We start from the raw sequence: 21,709 nt of genomic DNA on the forward strand, positions 1-21,709 counted from the left end.
TTGACCTTAAGCCTCAATGTCTAAAAAAATGCAACATGAATATTAACACATATGTAAAATATATACATGACTATTATAATATTCATGGATTACTGTTTGAGTCTTCAGTACAAAACTGCAACTAATCTGTGTTTGATATTTTTAGAGTTGAAGTATCATGCTTTATTGAACATTATAAACTCATGCCTGCGTCTCCCTCACTGTGTGTACATTCTCATAATTAGTAATGCTTTATTTATAAATATGACCCGCATGTATATGTAAGCATTATATAAATATGCCTTGTGATAGATTAAAGCTGCAAAATGTATTTTACAAAATGATGATTATCTGCAGCACGGGCTAAATTTCTAATGTTTGAATACACAAGTAGTTTTACATTTACATAATTTAATCATTTATATTAAAAATTATTGTAAAAAAACATCCATTGTTTTGTCTTAATAAATGATAAATCTTTAGCTTAATAGAGTTCAAAGCTGTCAACTTCTTATATTAAGGTGTTTTATTGCTATCATTAAAAAATGTAAAGTCAGATGCATTCTTGGGTTTTAGAGTCAATATCTTTATTTAAATCATCTAAAAATTGTTCCTAGATATTATTAAAACTAAGCCAGTTTTCACAGGATGTAGTGAGGAAGGACACAGTCTCTTGGCTGTAACCCTGATGCTTCATCTTCACTGCAAACTTTATGAAAAGCGAATGCATCCATCATCCATGGGCCAAACGGTTCTTAAAGCCACAAGGGAGCACTAGTCTGATACTGTCTGTACTGTCCTTACTTTCCACTTCCTGTCTCTGTGAATCTGATCATGTGTGACCATGTTGGTGTGTAGTTTAATGTACGGGTGAAAAAATACGAGAAAATGTGTCTACCTGTGTGACAGTATGAGAATATGTCTGCATGTATATTCACATGCTGGCAAATAGAGGGACAGTGTGTGTGTGTTTGTGTGTGTGTGTGTGTGTGTGTGTGTGTATGTGTGTGTGTGTGTGGTAAGGGAGGTTAATGTGGTCTTGTTAGCCCACAGCAGGGGGTAATCTTGGTCTAAAGGGAGGGGGGCTGTTTGTCTTAACGCTGGTGCCAATGTTTCACCCGGAGCATGCTGGGCTGATGATTACTGCGACACACCACCAGGCCAAACAAACAGGGCAGTGTGTGTGTGTGTGTCTGTGAGTGTGTGTGTGTGTGTGTGTGTGTGTGTTTAAACAGTCTTAGCCCAAAGAAAATAAGCTAACGTGTATATACGGCAGTTTGATAGCACTAATTAAAGTGATTCACACTTCTTATTGGATTCATCAGCTTCAAATGGAGCAACAGACAGTTTGGCAGACATGCAGCAATCCACAGGTTCTATCTGAACCAATTAGCCCTGAGCTCTGGTATTTGTTAAAGGACGCTTGTTTTGGCTCAGTTTGGGGTCTCAAACAAACACTGTGAGGGTGCTGGGTAACTGGTAGTCACCAAAATGTTCTCTAAATTGAATTTAAGATACTTAGATTTAACTTTTTTTTAGCACTCATTGTCTTCCTGTATTTGTAAAACAACACTCATCTGGCTGAAACATAGGAGACCAAAAACAACATGTGATTGGTATGAAGTGACTAATGGCGCTTTTCCACTATACAGTTCCAGCACTACTTGGCTCAGCTCGACTCAGTTCGATTCCAGGAACGACCTTTTCCATTACATAAAGTTACCTACTCAACATGGGTGGGGTCGTCATAGCAACGGCTCCGCGATACTGCCGTGACTTCGTTTTATACGCAACACAAACACATAAACAATGGAGGGCATGGAGGCGATGGTGGACTTGCTGCTGTATGTGGCCTTCTGTCACACACAAAGCAAGAGAAGAGGAACGTATGGCTGTAACGATGTTGCTGGTATTTAAAAATGGCGGGTTTGATTCTTGTGTGGGACGGCTCATGACTCTTCCAGCGACAACTCTTCTGACCAATCAGTGGCTGGCAGTCTGTTGACGTCACATTTAGTATCGGCTCGGCTCGCTTGGAACCTCAGCAGAGCAGATACTAAAAAAGTAGCAGGTACCAGGTACTATCCCTAGTGGAAACACAAAAAAAACGGAGTCGTGCTGAAACTGTGTAGCGCCATATGTGTAATATGTAATATGTGTGTAATATGAAGCAGAGTTTTGCACCTTTCCTTTGCTTGAGAACATTTTTAAAAAAGTAGTTTCCTTGTCAAGTAAAGTTAGTTTTATCTCTAAAATACAAAATCACATTCGCCTCAGAGAGCTCTGTGCAAAGTATACCCAGCAAACCTCAATTCGAATAACGACACACTTGACAAAAAGACAAAAAACACACCACTCATTCCTCAACTCCTTTTAGTACACTTTCTGCTAATTACACTGAACTCTTGTCTTTGCTCAGGGGTGCCTCGGCAGTCACATGCACTGTTTGTACCAGAGATTGAACCAACGACGCAGAACTACTCAGTAACATATTAACCCTAACCTCACCACGCCATCACATAAAGGCCTATAGCTGGAACCAGTGTGTCTACGTCTCCATCAAGGTGTTCTAGTGTAGGAATGTACTGAGGGTTCAGAGTGGGATTAAACCTTTTTATTGCCATAGCATTAGTGTCAGATACATTTATACAGTTTAAACTATGACATCACCAATGCCAGCATCTACTGTATATTTTTCTACCACCTACATCTACAGTAGGTTTGTCTCCACGGCATTCGACTTTTACTTTTCAGAGGATTTGGATTTGTTTAGGGTACTTAAAAGCTAAAAAACCCTGATTGATGGCAGGCCTGCGATGCTAGTATGCATGCATTAAAATAAACAGTTTAGTCCCCAGATCTACTTATAGTTTAGAAAAAAATGTTCTCCAATGTTTACTGCTCGACATATGAAGATAATTTGTAAAAGGCTACTACTTTAAAGATGAAGCTGTAGTAGGTAAGTTTGCATTTTGATGGTTCCCAATGGCAGCAATGGAGGTATTATAAGTTTGCTATAAGACTTTTTTTTTTTTAAGTATATTTTTGGGGCTTTTTTCCTTTAATGTACAGGTTAGTAGAGAGAGAGACAGGAAATGGGAGGCAGAGAGGGGGAATGACATGCAGGATAGGACCCCTCCGCACGGGATTTGAACCAGGGTCGCCTGCAGTGAGGACTGTAGCCTCAATACATGGGGCGGGTGCTCTACTGAGCTAAACACCGCCACTGCTATAAGACTTTTAAGAGATTTTCATGCAGAGAATTTGTATAATATTTGCCAATATTCAGTATTTACTTTTACTTTTACACCAGCGACTGGACAGGTGGGCCATTTTTCTCATGGTGGAATGAGACTCAGACCTTCCCATGTACTATGCAGGGACTTTTTTTGGGAGCTGATCCAGATCCCTCACGCTGGGCCAGCCGTCTCCAGCCGAGCTGTGAACCGCAGGTGAAAGTGGTAGAAAACAGGTGCCTCCTTCTCCCGCCAGGGTGAACAGAATAGCAGGCTGAGCATCGGTTACACCAATCGCTGTCTATCAGAGTGGAACCCGTATTGATTAACAAGGCTGATAGACTCGGCGGCCCCAGCCACCAACTGTCGACTACGCCTCCCGCCTTCTGTGTGCAACAGCGATAGTGGGTTTAGGGTTACGCGTTGGCCCCCTGCATATCAAATTTAAAAGGGTGGAAATGGAATTACTGCATCTGTTTAGAAGTCAATTTCTGCATTCTCCGGGCTGCCCACCCTACCACTCCTCTATCTAGACTCCCTCCTTGCCCCTCTCTCTCTCTCTCTCTCTCTCTCTCTCTCTCTCTCTTTCCCCCCCAGATCTTTCCCCCTGATTCTCCCAGGGCTCTCAAAGTTCATGATGCCACAGAAAAAGACGCAGGAGGGAGGTGGGGTGGGGGGGTTCTCACAGAACTACTGAGGCGTGCTGTGAAACTCTGAAATGTTTGTCTTTGCAATCTCCTCCTGGGAAGTTTGGCCTTGGGATATTCTCAAACTTTACCATCCATCCTATATATCTGATATAATGATATAATGTACTGAAACAGCAATGATTACTGTGTTAATTGATGTTGATTTGTGTCATTATTGGGGTACAAAACAACAACTATTTCCAGTCTAAAAACTCAATTTCATAACTTATGATGATATATTGTGAAGGCAGGGAGCTTTTTTCTTCTTCTATTCAAACTTTCACAAAACCCAAACAGTAAAATTCACAATTAATTAGCAAACTTGATTCATCTGACACTTATTCTTCTTTGGTCTCAATATAAAATGTAATAGTAGCTTTATTATCATTATATTGAGGATCAGAAAACAATATAACTAAATTTAGACTTTTTTTAGTGTAGTAGTAGCTTTAAAATCTTTTGGTGTGGTTGTGTCTTTGCAAACTATTAAATAATAATAATAAAATATAAAAAAGCTGTCACTCAATCAGGGTATTAATTAATAGAGTAAAATGTATTTATCTGGGTGTACCAAGTCTATGACATTCAGCACTGAGCCAATTAAATCCTTAAAAATGGGTCACAATTAAATAGTTGGATATATATATTAAAAAAAGGCTCGATCATTTCCTAAAACAGCTGTGCAATACAATTGTTATTTAATCGTCACTTATACAGAGGAGTAAATAGTACGTAGGCTATCGGCACACAACTAATATTCATTCTTGATTTTGCTCTTTTCATGGGATTTATTGGCACTAATAATATTATAAGAATTATTATTTACGCTTAAAATATCAAACAAGCACAGAAACTACAACAAAAAATAGTTAAATCAGAAATAACAGAAGACAAATTTACTTCCTAGAAGTTAATTTAGGGATGTGAGGACTGATGGAGATTATAACACTTTATTCAGTTTATTGTCTAATTTAGCTCCACTTCAAAACAATGTTAGAGAGCCAGAGAAAGAAATTAAATTAGAAATTAAATTAAAGTTTTTTACTATAAACTTTGTTTTTATTATGGGGGGGGGTTAATTGTATGTTTTACATGTTTTTCTGTTTTATGTAAAGCACATTGAATTGCCATTGTGTATGAAATGCGCTATATAAATAAAACTGCCTTGCCTTACTATCTCTTTCTAAACACAGACATATGACTAAACACATTATAAGCATTTATAAATCTACAAATTACATAACAGAACAAATCATATTGCTTTAGATACAATCCTCCTCTTGTGTCCCTTCCTGCCATCACCACCAACAACCAACGTGACCCAGTTTCATTGAACTCTGCAACTCCTCTGCAATATCTTTCTGAAACCGGCAATTAAATAAACACTTAAATAAAATGTCGCCTCAGTCCCCAGGGTAATTTAGATGATTTAAAACTTTATGCGTATCGGAGAAGAGGCCTGAGTGTAATTAGATCTGATGTATGACTTTCAGATAAGAAGTAGAGGCCCCCCCTGACTTCTGAAGATGTTTACTTTTCTTAAGTTTGGACGCAGGCCTTTTTGAACGCCACCCTTGATCTTGGAGGGAAAGTTGCTGTCAGTGAGTTCTCAGTGGCCAGATAAATAATCAGTATATATAAATAACTAAATGAGTAGTTGCAGACATATCTATGCATCCTTTTGGGTAAAATATGCAATGATTCCTTAACATGGATGATCCAGACCAGGGGTGTCAAACTCATCTTCATTCAAGGGCCACATACAGCCCAGTCTGATCTTATGTGGGCCGGATCCTTAAAATAAAGGAAGGAAGGAAGGAAGGAAGGAAGGAAGGAAGGAAAAATGGAAGGAAGAAAGGAAGGAAAGACAGATGGAAGGAAGGAAGGACAGATGGAAAGACAGATGGAAGGAAGGAAGGAAGGAAGGAAGGAAGGAAAGATGGAAGGAAGGAAGGAAAGATGAAAGGAGGAAAGGAAGGAAAGACAGATGGAAGGAAGGAAGCAAGAAAGGGAGGAAGGAAGGAAGGAAAGATGGAAAGACAGATGGAAGGAAGGAAGGAAGGAAGAGAAGAGAAGAGAAGAGAAGAGAAGACAGGAATGAAAAACAGAAAGAAAGGAAAGACGGAAGGAAGGAAAGAAGGAAGGAAGGAAGAGAAGACAGGAAAGAAAAGCAGAAAGAAAGGAAAGATGGAAGGAAGGACAGAAGGAAGGAAGAAAGGGAGGAAGGAAGGAAGGAAGGAAGGAAAGAAAGATGGAAGGAAGGAAGGAAGAAAGGGAGGAAGAGACGACAGGAAGCAAAGCGGGCCGGATTGGACTCCTCGACGGGCCGGTTCTGGCCCACGGGCCGCATGTTTGACACCCCTGATCCAGACTTTTGGATGTGTCATATAATCTGCCTAAAACTCACTCAGTACATGTTTGTAGCTGAGCTTTGTAATTAAAACCTATTCTTTTTGCTCTGTGTCAAACTGCTGACTCTTTCCTCGACACTGAATTTTCTGACCACGAGCAAGAGACACTGAAGGCAACTCAGCTTTACTTTGATGTCAGCAGTCAGTTTTGCTTGTTTTTTAAAATTTTTGTAGCATCTCATTATATATAGTGGAAGTCTTTCCTTTCATGGCCACGACCAGGGGAAACTGAATTTCCCATTCATGTGTGTCCATTTTACTGCTCGTGGTCAGTGATGGATGGAGGATTCCTCCCTTCCTTCCTTCCACAGGTTAGATTCCTCCTCAGTTAGCTGTGTGTTTACTTAAACAGCGACTACTAATCAGCCTGAGGTGGGATGTGAGGTTTAAGGCAGTCACCCTGAACACCACACACACACACACACACACACACACACACACGCAGGCTTAAGCACATACCCCACGACCACTGGAAAACACACAACTTGAACATAAATATGACACACACACCCCTGACAGTGTCCCTCCATTGACAGAGTGTGTGTATATTGTATTGGCTCACCTTCCTTCCGCTCATTAACCAGAGCAAACAGTGACACACAACCCTCCCATCCAATCAGTCTACTGCAGGGCACATCATGACAGCCAGCGCTATTAACCAACTTCCTAAAGGTAAGCATGCACACACACACACACACACACACACACACACACACACACACATACAAGGCCACAAGATAAGCACAAAGAGGTCTAAAATATAAAATAAGCTTATATACACTGAGGATCTCCTGGATTTAAACATTGAGTTATACGAACATTAACACTATTAACCAACTTCCTAAAGGTAAGCACGCACACACATACACACACACACAAAGCCACTAGATAAGATCTAAAATAAGCTTACATACACTGAGGATCTCCTGGATTTAAACAGTCAGTTGTACGAACATTAACCAACTTCCTAAAGGTAAGCACACATGCAACACACACGCACGCACGCACACGCACACGCACACGCGCACACACACACACACACACACACACACACACACACACACACACACACACACACACAGACGATCTCCTGGACTTAAACATTGAGTTATATGAACATTAACACTATTAACCAACTTCCGAAAGGTAAGCATGCACACGCACGCGCGCACGCGCGCACGCGCACACACACACACACACACACACACACACACACACACACACACACACACACACACACACACACACACACACACACACACACACACAAAGCCACTAGATAAGATCTAAAATATAAAATAAGCTTACATACACTGAGGATCTCCTAGACTTGAACGTTGAGTTATACGAACATTAACCGACTTCCTAAAGGTAACCATGCAAGCACACGCACACATACACACACACACATACACACATACACACACACACACACACACACACACACACACACAAAAAGCCACTAGATAAGATCTAAAATATAAAATAAGCTTACATACAGTGAGGATCTCCTGGACTTAAACATCCAGTTGTACAAACATTTGTTAAAGGAGGCGCTGATCTGTGTGACAGCTGAAATCATGCAGTAAATAAAGGATTTCATTGGCTGGAGTCCAAGTGAAGAATGAAAAATGAAAAATGAAAAATGAAAAAGGCGGGAGATAATAGAAAGGAAGGTAATAGTATAAAGCCTAATACTTTGACATCCCTGTCAAACATGCGGCCCGTGGGCCAGATCCGGCCCGCCGAGGGGGCCAATCCAGCCCACTTACCTTATTCCTCCCTTCCTCCTTCTTCTTTTTCTTCCTTCCTTCTTTACTTCCATCTGTCCTCCCTTCCTTCCTTCTATCTGTCCTTCCTCCCTTTTTTCCTTCCATCTTTCCTTCCTGCCCTCCTGCCTTCCTTCCTTCCTTCCTTCCTGTCTTCTTTTTGTTCCTTCCTTCCTTCTTTCCTTCCTTCCTGTCTTCTTTTTCTTCCTTCATTCCTTTCTTCCATCCTTCCTTCCTTCCTTCTTTCATGTCTTCTTTTTCTTCCTTCCTTCTTTACTTCCATCTGTCCTCCCTTCCTTCCTTTTGTCTGTCCTTCCTCCCTTTCTTCCTTCCATCTTTCCTTCCTTCCTTCCTTATTTCCTGTCTTCTTTTTCTTCCATCCTTCTTTCATGTCTTATTTTTCTTTCTTCCTTCCTGTCTTCTTCTACTTCCTTCTTTCCTTCCTTCCTGTCTTATTTTCCTTCTTTCCTTCCTTCCTTCCTTCCTTCCTTTTAATGATCCGGCCCATGTGAGATTAAATTGGGCATTATGTGGCCCTTGAATGAAAATGAGTTTGACACCCCTGGACTAGAATAAACAACAGGAAGTCATGACCTGACTGTTCAAATCTAACATCCATTACTCACTATTACTTTCTCAAAACTCTTTTCACAGAATCAGCACAGCAATAGAAGTCAATGTGAATTAAACTGTGGATAACTTTTTTTTTTTTTTACTGCTTTGGCACTACATGCATTCAAAAACCACATCTTTCAAAACTAATGAACTGTTTCCTCTTTCAACCGCCACCAAATCTCCGTGTGTTTACAGTCCATTTTGCACATGCTTACATATCATTGTCCAAACTGTCAAATTTCATATATACTATCCTCTAACACTAAATTACTGTAAATTAGACTCCAATTAGCTGCATTCTGTTATGTCTACCTCTAAAAAGAAACAAATATATAAAAATACTTTAACTCCTACAACACTGAACGCCTCGTTTCATTCCTGTAGAGCAGGGATGTCAAACATGCGGCCCGTGGGCCAGAACCGGCCCGCCGAGGGGTCCACTCTGGCCCACTTTCCTTCCTGTCTTCTTTTCCTTCCTACATTCCTGTCAACTGTCCTTCTTTCCTTCCTCCCTTTCTTACTTCTTTCCTTCTTTGTTTCCTTTCCTCCATCCTTCCTTCCTTCCTCCCCTCTGTCCTTCCTCCCTTCCATCTTTCCTTCATTTTCTTTTCCTTTCTTCCTTTCCTTCATTTTCTTTTCCTTTCTTCCTTTCCTTCCTTCCTCCCTTTCTTCCTTTCCTTCCTTCCTCCCTTTCTTGTCTTCTTTTCCTTCCTAATCCCTTTTCCTTCCTTCCTCCCTTCCTACCTTCCTTCCTTCCTTCTTTCCTTCCTTCCTTCCTTCCTTCCTTCCTTCCTCCCTCCCTTCCTTCCTTCCTTGTTTCCTTCCTTCCTTCCATCTTTTTAATGATCCGGCCCACATAAGGTCAAATTGGTCTGTATGTGGCCCTTGAGTGTAAATGACTTTGACTCCTCTGCTGTAGAGGAACGAGGGCAGGTGAGGCTGAATCCAGAACATTTATTTAATGTTTGGGACAATTTGGCATTCAAGCTCATTCTCCATTCCTCAACCGCACAGAGGAGTTATTTTTCCTTCACGGAGGTGGAAAGTTTATAACCAGCAGCCACATGATCAGATCTTCCTCTTGGACATAATAAATGCTGGATATCTGCACATATCTGTTAACCCTCCTGTCGTCCTCCCGGGTCAAATTGACCCTCCTCTCTTTTGACTGTTCCTTCCTTCCTCTTTTTTTGCTCCCTCCTCCTTCCATACTTCTTTCCTCACTTCCTTCCATCTTTCATTGCTTCCTCCCTCCCTCCTTACTCCTTTCATACCTTCATTCCTTCTTTCCTCCCTTCCTTCTTTCCTTCCTTCCTTCCTTCCTCCCTCCCTCCTTACTCCTTTCCTTCCATCCTTCCTTCCTTACTCCCTCCCTTCTTTTCTTCCTTCCTTCCTTACTCCTTTCCTTCCTTCCTCCCGTTTTTCCTTCCTTCCTTCCTTCCTCTTTTCCTCCTTACTCCTTTCCTTCCGTCCTCCCGTCCTCCTTCCCTCCCTCCCTCCCTCCCTCCTTCCTTCCTTCCTTCCTTCCTTCCTTCCTTCCTTCCTTTCTTCTTTCCTCCCTTCCTCATCCCTTCCTCCTGTCTTTCCTTGACCTGAGGACAACAGGAGGGTTAAAGATTGGAGGAGATGGATCAAGCATGCAGAATGACTCTTTCCCAGGTTTATTACAAGAGGAAACATGTGGTGTGATGTGGGTGAGAAGATAGGGTTGACTAGCACTGTATAGATTTGTTCTGCACTGCTATTACTATAATTTTATTTTGTGCACTTGGAATTACTGCACAAATTGAAGCATATCTGTGACATAAACTATAAGGTGTCACAACCCATGCAATAAATAAATACTCTTTTTTGTTGTAATGAAATCATGTTTATTTTTCCTAAGATAATATTCAAAAACAAAGAGCAATAGTGACACATGTTGTAATGCTTGTAATGTTTGTTTTTCGAGGTCATTGTGTAATGATTGACAAAGTTTTCTCGTTAGGAGACAGATGTTGTCAGTGTTGTGATACGACAGCTGAGATCCTGAGATATGGGTGAAGTGTTGTTTGTTGTGTTGATGCATTTTAGAGGTGAGATTAAATGTTGTGCTTAGCTGAATGTCTGTGAGAAAAAGTAAAAAGGAAAGTAAAAGGAACTATGTAAAGAAAAAAAAATTATAATATAGACATTCTTTTCTTTTTTTTCCATGGAGTGAAACCAGCTGCCACACTCTGGCCATTTGTCTCAGTTTGTCTCCTACACTCTCTGTAATCCCTTCATACTGTAGTTTAAATTTGGAGGGTGGCAACTCCGCACTGAGTGTTAAGGCGAGCCCTTCTAAATTGCCACTTGTTCTCTCGGGGTCTTTAAGACCCTAGAGCGACAGGAGGCCTGTTCTTAAACTGCTACCACTGGAAACAGCAGTGGCATGTTTATAATTACGCTCTTTCTTCGGCGGGGGATGACGTCTTCTTCGTGGTAAACACGCTCTGGTCCTGCACAGACCTGAGGATTCATTAAGGGCTGTGACGACAGCTTCGGAGCTCGCTTGACTCTGAGTCGCCGACTGTGTTTTATGAGCAGCTTTCACCTCAGAGGGAGCTTGTCAACGAGGCTGTTCTGAGGGCAGAAACAGCGAGGTGGGAAATGTAGCCATGTTGAAAGCCATTAGTGTTTTGGGCCTTGCAGGAATAAACTGTTGGAAATGGAGGTGACTGACTGACTGACTGCTGTGCCATGTGAGTCAGAACACATTTTAAACTAATTAACTCTGTTCTTGATTGAGACGTATGTAATTAAAGAAAGCTGAAGTTGATTAGGGACCATTTTTAAAGCTTTTATGATTTACATTGAAATCAACATCAGAACACTTTCAGACCTCACTGGTCTATTTTCAGGTGGTTCATTTACTTTCTTTTTTTTTTTTTTAATTGCTAACATGCATTGGTCAACACTCTTCACACAGTCATGGACAAAACTGTGAATCATTTTTCATTGCTTTTACACAGAATGACCACATGTCCCAAAAGTCATGAAGTGTTTTCTCATTCATACTCCAACACCTTCAAAACTATATAAAATACTATATTTGAAGCACATTTTTCAACACGCTGTTTTCAAAACTGTTAAAATCACATGCACGGTGCGCTGGTGGCTGAGTGGTTAGAGCGCATGCCATATATGCAGCCGACCCCAGTTCGAATCCTAATCGGAGGTCCTTTGCTGCATGTCACACCCGTCTCTCTCTTAGCCTACATGTTTCCTGTCGGTGTACTGATAAATAAAAAGGTGTCTATGCCAACAAAATCTTTAAAGAAAACCAAAACATATGCACAACAGAATGATGGCAAATTCCATGCCTTTCTACAGTAACCATATTGAAATATATATAGAAAATCTTACCAGAAAAATGAATTAATAATTTGCAAATATGGCTGATAAGAACTGTAGCTGAAAGCCTAGCAAGGTGTCATGTTTGCAGGTAGAGGTAGAACGCTAATTATGTCAAAATTACAAAAAACTAATGACATTCCCATCAGTCTGAGCTCTAATTTCTGTTTCCTGCTAATTAGCAAATGTTAGCGTTATCATGCTACTGGTGTTAGCATGCCTAATTTTCACACATGATGCTTACTCCACTATACAGAGAACAAGGTCTTGTGATGTGCACAGCTCAATGATGCTAGTTTTCTCCCAAAGTTGATCATTCAAACTAAGCACTGACACATCTGTAGATTTTAAATTCAAAGTAAAACCCAAAAATAATGATCTTGCGTTACAGCAGAAACATATTTTTGACTGTGAGGAAACACAGTTTAGCATTTTATAACATTGTATAATCAGTACTTATATTCATATACGCTACCTCTGCTAATTATTTGGTCTCTAGCTAGTGTGTTGGTTGCTAGCTACTAACATGGCTATAATTTCCACAGATGATATCACAGCAGCTGATGTATCAATGAGCCCGAAAAGAAGAAATCACATGAATACTGCTCTTCATTCTAGCAGTGTCTTAAATACACTAGCTGATGTTTTTCTGAACATTTCTTCCTTAAATTTCTACCGGATGCCTTGAAAACATGTCATCCACTCTATCAAATGGAGTCTAAAACATTTGGGAAGATCAGCTTCCCCCGAAGTACTGAGGCTGTGAGTGTAAATGTTTAAAAAAGAGATAAGTAGCCTAGCATCTCTGTAGCGCCTAGGCCTTGCCCTCTCATTCGCAGGGAATTGGGGATTTGGCAGGTTTCCCTCTTCTTAGTGGAGCTGGCCTTGTCTTTTTTTCCCTCTTTATACTGCTGTTAAACCTGGTGGCCCCTTTTTACCGCTGTCCTTCTGCCTCAGAATAGTTGGAGCAGTGAAGCTGGAAAAGCCATTTAGGACGGATATCAGATGATGTGTAACTTGGGCTTAAAATAACATGTACACAGCGTGTGAGTCTAAAAGCTCGGCTTATTTCCTGAAGGGGTTTAAGTGGCCTCGTTTTACTCATTTTGGTAAAAATCTGACTAACGCACACATTTGTATAGACAGGTTAATAAACACTCACACACACGCATACACCCACAGTCAGGAAGACGCACAGACATTCCACACACACACACACACACACACACACACACACACACACACATACACACATCTACATCTGCACTGACGGTAAACAGCCAGACACACATGCACACTAACAGTTCCCTGCTAATATTTACCCATATTAGCTCCTTAAGTAACAGCTTTCCTCTGCGCTTACACAAACTGTGTGTGTGTGTGCGTGTGTGTGTGTGTGTGTGTTCAGATACCAAATGTTTTATGACAATTTGCTCTCATGTATTATATTCATGTGTATCTACAAAAGTCTTACAGTATTAAAATCATCAAATCAATCTAACCTACACACCTGGATGACATTTAAAGCTTTAAATCTTTGTGGATTTGTCTGTAACATTGCAGCCAATCTGGATTTTGGGAATTTCTACCCACTCCACTTTCGAAATGTGGATAATGTGGAGGGTGTTGGCCGCTTTTCTGAAGGCAGTGGACATACATGTATTTGTACCTGGAGGATCGACACATTCCACAGGAAGGTGATGAGTCGACGTTGACCCAGACGAAAACCTGGCGAAACCTTCCAACCACCTAGTCCACCCGCCCACGCTGATTGTCAACGCAAACCCTGTAGTCCACACACACACACACACACACACACACACACACACACTGACAGGCTCACAGTAAACTGAGAGCGCCACCGCCTCACCCAAAACAGACAGGAGTGAATTATTGGGGTGAACGTGGGTCGATGTGGGAGTGAGAAGGGAGGGGGAGATCAGACAGCGTTGAGAGGAAAAGGAGAAGATGGGGAACACTAATGGAGGGCGGTGAGGAAAGGGTTAAAGGAGTGACAGAGCAAGTTAATCAGACATATATACAAGAAGATATTCAGATCTATGCAATTAGATATAATTCAGTATTTGGATAGTGTTGGATTGGAACTAGATCTGCTTGTAATATCATTTACCAGCTGTTTGCATATCATATCAGGAAAAGAGCATTTGCTGCCATGAAATTATTATGATTATTGCTTTTTTTCAATGCTCTGTTAATTAATTAAAAAAAAACACAATACATTATCCCACCTTAACAGTCTCAGCAATAAGGGGGGAAAAAATTAAGAGTAACCACATAAATAACCACATAAGTACTAATATTTATATACACAACAAATACACATATGTATATCTCTACCTACACTTACATACACACATTTATACCTATATACATGTACATACATATTCAAATATGTATATACCTTGCCCTAACCCCTCGGAGCAAGCACCGAACTTGGGGGGACAGAGCCTTCTACGCTGCCATAGTATAATAGTAAATCACACATCTGAGTTTCCGATCTGTAAATCCCACTGAGCTTCTTTTAAAAAGTCAACCTTGGAAATTTCATTATGTTACATTATTATGCTGTCAAAAACCTTCATTATTCCAAACTTAAGTTTACCTAACTCGCCTCTAATGTTTTCATTCTGCCCGTCTTTATAACTCCATATGTGCATCTACACACCACATAAATTATTCCAGTAACAATAAACAGACATATTGTAATAATTCAGTTCTCAGCTGTCTAATATTCATAGTCAAATTTGGGCTCTTACAACACCCAGTTTGGTCTGGTTCTGGTTTTTGTAAATGGTGATTCACTGGAATGTATTCCTGGTTTACTTCAATGGAAAAGAGTCATTGTTAATGTTATTACTTACACATGTACTTTTCCTGTTATAACAAGTCACCAAGTCAAGTTGAGTCAATTTTATTTATATGGCCCAATATCGTAAATCACGAATTTGCCTCAGGCGGTTTTACAGTCTGTACAGCAATAATACAACATCCTCTGTCCTTACACTCTGCTGGGAAGAAGGTTTATTGCTAATCATGCTAACCAGTAGTGAAACAAGTAGTTAAATATGTTAAAGTAGGAATACCACAATATCACAAAGAACCCATGAAATCTTACTCCAATAATCCAATAATGTTTACAAGCATTAGCACAACTGTAAAAGTACTAATTGTGTGGAATGACTCATTACAGTGTTATATTGTAATCCTTTATCACTCCTGTTGTCCTCGAGTCAAGGAAGGAAGGGAGGAAGAAGGAAGGAAAGGAAAAGAAGGAGGGAGGAAGGAAGGAGGGAGGAAGGAAGGTAGGAAGGACGAAAGGAAGGAAGGAAGGAAGGAAGGAAGGAAGGAAAGGTAAGGAGGAAAGGAGGAAAGGAGGGTGGAAGGAAGGGAGGAAAGGAAGGGAGGGAGGGAGGAAGGAAGAAAGAAAGGAAAGGAGGAAGGGAGGAAGGAAGGAAAGGAGCGAGGAAGGATGGAGGGAAGGAAGGAAGAAAGGAAGGAAAGGAGGGTGGAAGGAAGGGAGGAAAGGAAAGGAGGAAGGGAGGAAGGAAGGAAAGAAGGACAGAGGAAAGAAGGAAGGGAGGAAGGAAGGGGGGAGGAAACAAAGAGAAAATGAGAAAGGAAAGGAAAGGAAGGAAGGGAGGAAAGAGAGAGGAAGGAAAGAAAGAGAGAAGGAAGGAGGGAGGAAGGACAGACGGAAGGAAGGAAGGAAAGGAGGAAAGAAGGAACAGCCAAAAAAGATGAGGTCAATTTGACCCGGGAGGACGACACAAGTTTTTTTTCTTCAGAAGAGGAAACGACTATAAGTAACTTTAAAATTGCCTAATGTCATACTTAATTGCTTTAGTTGTTTGTTAGCACCACTGCTCCTACTGAGAGATGTGCTGATACTCCAATATGCACTTATCTTCTACTACTACTACTCCTTTATCTAACACAATCTGTATTTTGACTGCTGCTACTGGCTGAGAGTAAATAATTATATAACAGCTGAACACACGAAGCATGGCAATTCAGTTATCTCTTAAAGAAAACCCAACATCTCTCTCTACCGAATGGCATTCCTCATTCCTCATTCCTGAAGCCCTGGAAGTGCAACCCCTGTACAAACTCCAGGTATGTCACTCAGCGTTGATAAAGTACGCACCCCCAGCGTAATTAGTCTTATCTCACCTCAAATAAGTCTGACAACAGGTGCGTTTATTGCAGCGGTCGACAAGGACTGCGGCGGCAAAGAGCCCTCATTTGCGAGATAGCGCTGTCAAAGGCTAGCCAACCCGGAGGAGAGATGGCTGTGAATGTTCAGACGGCCGTAAAAATGTCAATCTGTACTGACTAATGGCATTTGGTTTTGCAAAATGAAGGTGGTAATTTTACTTTTGACTGCAATCCAACTAAAACACTTCAAATAGTTTCATTTAATTGGTTTAATTTGTTTCCAAGATAATAACTTGATTTACTGAAATTGATATTGGAAGATATTATCCACTTTACTGGTTTTGCACTTGTTAAAATGAAACTGTCTAAGGCAGGGGTGTCAAACATGCGGCCCACGGGTGAGAACCGGCCCGCCAATTGGGTCCAATCCAGCCCACTTTCCTTGTTTTCCTTCCTTAGATCTGTCCTTCCTACCTTCCTTCCTTCCTTTCTTCCTCCCTTTCTTCCTTCTGTCCTTCTTTCCTACCTTCCGTTCTTCCTTTTATCCTTTTCCTCCCTTTCATCCATCTGTCCTTCCTTCCTTCCTTCTTCCCTTCCTTCCTTCCTTCCGTCTGTCTGTCCATCCTTCCTTCTGTATGTCCTTCCTACCTTTCTTCCCTCCTTCCTTTTGTCTGTCTTTCTTTCCTTCCCTTCTTATTTCCTTCCTTCCTTCCCTCCATCTTTTTAATCATCCGGCCCACATGAGATGAAATTGGTCTGTATGTGGCCTTTGAATGAAAATGAGTTTGACACCTCTGGTTTAGGGTAATTTGAGTCTATGTATTGGTGGTTGAGCTGGATCATTTTGCTTGTGAACACAATGTCAAGAGGGATTTATATCCTTAGCTGTCAGCGACCTATAGTGCACTGACATTGACTCTGTTGGAAGTGGATTGCAACGCTTCATGTGTTAGTCTTCCTGTTTAACCCTCCTGTTGTCCTCAGGTCAAGGAAGGAAGGAGAGGAGTAAGGAGGGAGGAAAGGAGGATGGAAGGAAAGGAGTAAAGAGGGAGGAAGGAAGGAGGGAAGGAAAGGAGTAAAGAGGAAGGAGGGAAGGAAGAAAGGAAGGCAGGAAGGAAGGAAGAAGGAAGGAAGGAAGGAAAGGAGTAAGGAGGGAGGGGGGAAGGAAGGAGAGGATAAGGGACGAAGGAATGAAAGGAGGAAAGGAGGAAGGAGGGAGGAAGGAAGGAAAGGAGAAAGGAGGGAGGGAGGAAGGAGTGAAAGGAGGAAGGAGGGAGGGGGAAGGAGGTATGGAAGGAGGAGGGAGCAAAGAAAGAGGGGAGATGGGGAAGAACAAAGGAAAAATTAAAGAAAGAGGAAGGAAGGAAGGAACAGTCAAAAGAGACGGGGTCAATTTGACCCGGGAAGACGACAGGAAGGTTAATTCAAACTTTCTGCTGCCTGTTTTGGTGGACTTGTTTTCTTTTTTTCTTCTTTGTCTTTTTGCAGTGTGTAAAGAAACAGAGTTTGGCCCCTGAACTCTGCTCAAAAGGTCGCAGACATTGACACAGCAAGACACTCCTTTTCCTTTTCGTCAAAGAGCCTCGAGTGCTTATGGCACTGACGCTCCAAATTTAGAGACACAACCCTAAATACATAAAGCCTTTTATACCATATGGCGCGCAAACAGCTCATCCTGCCCAGACAACAACCCACTAATCTGGGCGAGCTGAAGGTAACTATTTAGTTACCGGGGTAACCCTGTGTGTTGTGGTGCTCCATAGTGAGGGCTATATAAAGACTTGGGGATTTAAATCAGTGTTTACATAGCAGGAAATAGATAAATACTATTTGACATGGTCTGTTAAAATGATGTAGGCTCAGAGCTTTTGTTGGCCCGTCATGGTTGACAGACACTGCTATAGCCATCTGGAAGACAAACTGACCATTGCACTGTACAGTAAGTTGTTATGGTATGTTATATAGCATAGCCATTATATATATATATGATTTTTTTTTTTAAAACTTGCTGAGCATTTTGAGCACCAGTTTTTAGCTTCTGTCTCTTAAAACCCCATCGGAGGCTTCCAGGATAGCAATTTCAATGTCTTTGAGCATCTGCAGCTTCTGTGCATTTTGCCAGTAATGCTGTGGGTTTTAATTCTCAAGGGTGTCTTAGAAAAACAAAACAAACAAGAGAATTTGTATCTGGGGATTTCACTTCTGCAGGGAAGTATTTAAAAACATATTTCTACTTTTTTTTGTCCCTGGGTCTTTATACTTCTATACCTGCTGAAAGTAGGAAAACTCTGCAGAAGGTTGATCTACTGCTTGGAAATGCCCATGAATCACAATCACACACACACTCATTGGAAGTACTGACCTCCTCTTATGGTCCCTATGCATTGTGGGGAGTCTTATAAGTAAATGTGAGATTATAGGCTAGACCTTTCAGTGTCTTTGCAGTAATCTCGTTGGCTAGCTGCTGTGGGCCCGGTGCGGAGCTTGCGAGCGCGGCGTTGGGTTTCGCCGGCGGGTCTTTTGACTGGGCTCACAGGGGATGAGTGGAGATTCTGAGCGCTGCAGAGGCACTTATGAAGGACGCACATTGTTGCCAGCCCTGGGGAGAAAACTGAGCAGTCTGGCAACACAGGCGGAATTTCCTACTGTGATGTTATCTCACACAAGACATTTAGCTTCAGCCAAATGAAGGAGGGGGAGAGAAAGAGGCAACAGGGAGGCGGGGGGAAGGGTTGAGAAAGGAAAGGGGGGGAGGTAGAAGAACAGGGAAAGATGTGGGGGTGGGGGGTGGGAGGGTAAGGTGGACAGGGAGAAGGGAGTGGGAGAGATAGAGAGGAGAGAATGAGGCTGATAGCAAAGAGGAAGGAAGAATAAGCAAGGGAGAGAGAGAGAGGGGGGGGGAAGTGAGAGGAAGTGAAAGGCAATGAAGACAGATGATGTCTAGAGCAATTGAGATTAGAGAAAGAAAGGAGGGAAGGAAGTGAGAGGAAGTGAGAAAGTTGGTACGGTTCCATCCACCTGTTTGTGTGTAAAAAAAAAAGCCTGAGTAGAAATGAGAGAACATCATGAAAAAATATATTTTGCAAAAGAAGTGAAAACTTTTAAAAATATACTTTAACCCTTGTGTTGTCCTCCCGGGTCAAATTGACCCTATCTGTTTTGACTCTTCCTTCCTTCCTTCCTTCCTTCCTTCCTTCCTCCCTTCCTTCTTTCTTCCTCCTTTCCTACCTTCTTCCTTCCTTCCTTCCTCCCTCCTTTCCTTCTTTCTTCCCTTCCTCCCTCCTTTCCTTCATTCTTCCCTTCCACCTCCCTTCCATCCTTCCTTCCTCCCTTCCTTCCTCCCTTCCTTCCCTCCTTCCTTCTTCCCTTCCTTCCTTCCCGCCTTCCTTCCTTCCTCCCTCCTTTCCTTCCTTCTTCCTCCCTTCCTTCCTTGACTCGAGGACAACAGGAGGGTAAATATTGTGGCCATTATTGACTTCATCGTATTCATGGAAATCACTTAAGTCCATCCACTCCTACAATGTCTCCGAGAGGTTTCAACAACCTCCCCCTACTCACTCCCTACTTTCCACTCCTTCTACTACTTCACACTCCGCTTTGCTACTGAAAGATTACACTTAATGTTTGAACAACCATAAGAGGCTACTTGTTAGGAAATAGAACATTTGAGCTCTTTTAAACCTTTGAACAAACAACTAATAGATGATTGAAGCTTTCCATGCTGAGTGCAGGCCGGCCGCTCAGACATCACTGCAGCTCCACATGACAATAAAAAGCATGATGCGTTCATCTACCTTTTTTTACGAGATCAAAAGTTTCTATCAATGGAGATAAAACACCAAGTGCATCAAAATGAAACTATTAACCTTCCTGTCGTCCTCCCGGGTCAAATTGACCCTGTCTCTTTTGACTGTTCCTTCCTTCTTTCCTTCCTCTTTCTTCAATTTTTCCTTCGTTCTTCCCCATCTCCCCTCATTCTTTGCTCCCTCCTCCTTCCATACTTCCTTCCTCCCTCCCTCCTTACGCCTTTCCTTCCCTCCTTTCTTCCTTCCTTCCTCCCTCCTTAATCCTGTCCTTCCTTCCTTCCTCGCTCCTTAGTCCTTTCCTTCCTTCCTCTTTTCCTTCCTCTTTACTCCTTTCCTTCCCTCCTTCCTTCCTCCCTCTTTTCTCCTTTCCTTCCATCCTCCTTTCCTCCCTCCTTCCTCCTTTCCTTCCTTCCTCCCTCGCTCCTTACTCCTTTCCTTCCTTCCTTCCTTCCTTCCTTCCTCCTTTCCTTCCTTCCTTCCTTCCTTCCTCCCTCTTTACTCATTTCCTTCCTTCCTTCCTCTTTACTCCTTTCCTTCCCTCCTTCCTCCCTCCCTCTTTACTCCTTTCCTTCCTTCCTTCCTTCCTTCCTTCCTTCCTTCCTTCCTTCCTTCCTTCCTTCCTCCCTCATTACTCCTCTCCTTCCTTCCTTGGCTGGTGTTAAACCTATGAACTGAAAACTTTCAACATAGCATTACACAGAGTAAACAAGGAGTGCTGAAACAACATTAGCATGAAAACAGTGTGGCACTGAGGGGAATGACCAGACCTTTGAACCAGTATTAGAGCAGTTTTTATGACCTTTGTACCAGTATGATTGCACCATTGCAAGCTTATTGGCTGGAAGCAAAGTTTGAATCTTGTACACTGCAAAAAGAAAAAAGAAAAAATGATGATAAAATAAAATGATTGCAAAAACTTCATATATTTTATAAAACACACAAACTGACTTATTGTACTATTTTTACTTGCAGCAAATGACAGCAGCCTATCTTGAACTTAAGCATAGTACAATACTAACTTCTGTCAATTTTCTAATCCAGAAAAAAGATTTTATTCTAGACTAAAAAGCTGCAAATTTGCATGTAAGCAGTTCAAGTATAACATTCACAGATGATTACCACAGTTTGCTATGTAGTTTGGATGGTAAGAGATGCATGACTGAACCTGCACTGAAGTATCACGCCACGTGTCTCCAAGTGTAAACTATAATAAACCCATATTTATGCAGGTATATTTGGTTCGTGTACTTTGACAGTCAATTAAATGAAGGGTGAATAGTGAAGTGCTCTGTCAGCCAAGCACTCAGGTAATACATTACAATTAAATCAGATTATATTGTTATCAAAATCATTTTAGTGTTACAATTTGTCTTTCAGAGAGCACAGCAATTCATATTAATCACTTATATGAGCTCACACCTGTAAAAGACTTTGTATGGAGAAAGGTGATAAAAAAACACATCATAAAAGTGCATGATTCAAATGTTATCTGTCTTATCTCTGATTTAACCGCAAGAGGTAAAAAAAAAAAGTGTGACTGTTATATTATAAATCACACGTCTGAATCATGTATTGTTTGGCTTGGATTGCAGGAAGCAGTGGATAGATTGGTAAATGTTTTACTTTTGTACTAGCTGCACTCTCAGTGAAGGT

At 41.5% G+C, this 21,709-nt stretch overlaps 2 protein-coding genes across 4 annotated transcripts in view; both read left to right on the forward strand.

The window, feature by feature from the left end:
• The window catches only part of LOC128369425 (cAMP-responsive element modulator-like), a 154,499-nt gene that overhangs the window by 66,698 nt on the left and 66,092 nt on the right, over positions 1–21,709 (forward strand). The gene's annotated exons all lie outside the window — the stretch shown is intronic.
• LOC128369424 (cyclin-Y-like) overlaps positions 1–21,709 on the forward strand; it is a 274,201-nt gene that overhangs the window by 39,683 nt on the left and 212,809 nt on the right. For 2 of the 3 annotated variants that reach the window (XM_053330462.1, XM_053330464.1), the window contains one exon: positions 16,621–16,643. The exons of the other annotated variant lie outside the window; for it this stretch is intronic. The gene's annotated coding sequence lies outside the window, so the exon portion shown is untranslated. Of the gene's footprint in view, positions 1–16,620; positions 16,644–21,709 lie in introns of those variants that run through there. 3 annotated transcript variants of the gene reach the window in all.

Source organism: Scomber japonicus, chromosome 12 (assembly GCF_027409825.1).
Source record: "Scomber japonicus isolate fScoJap1 chromosome 12, fScoJap1.pri, whole genome shotgun sequence".
Classification (NCBI taxonomy): Eukaryota; Metazoa; Chordata; class Actinopteri; order Scombriformes; family Scombridae; genus Scomber; species Scomber japonicus.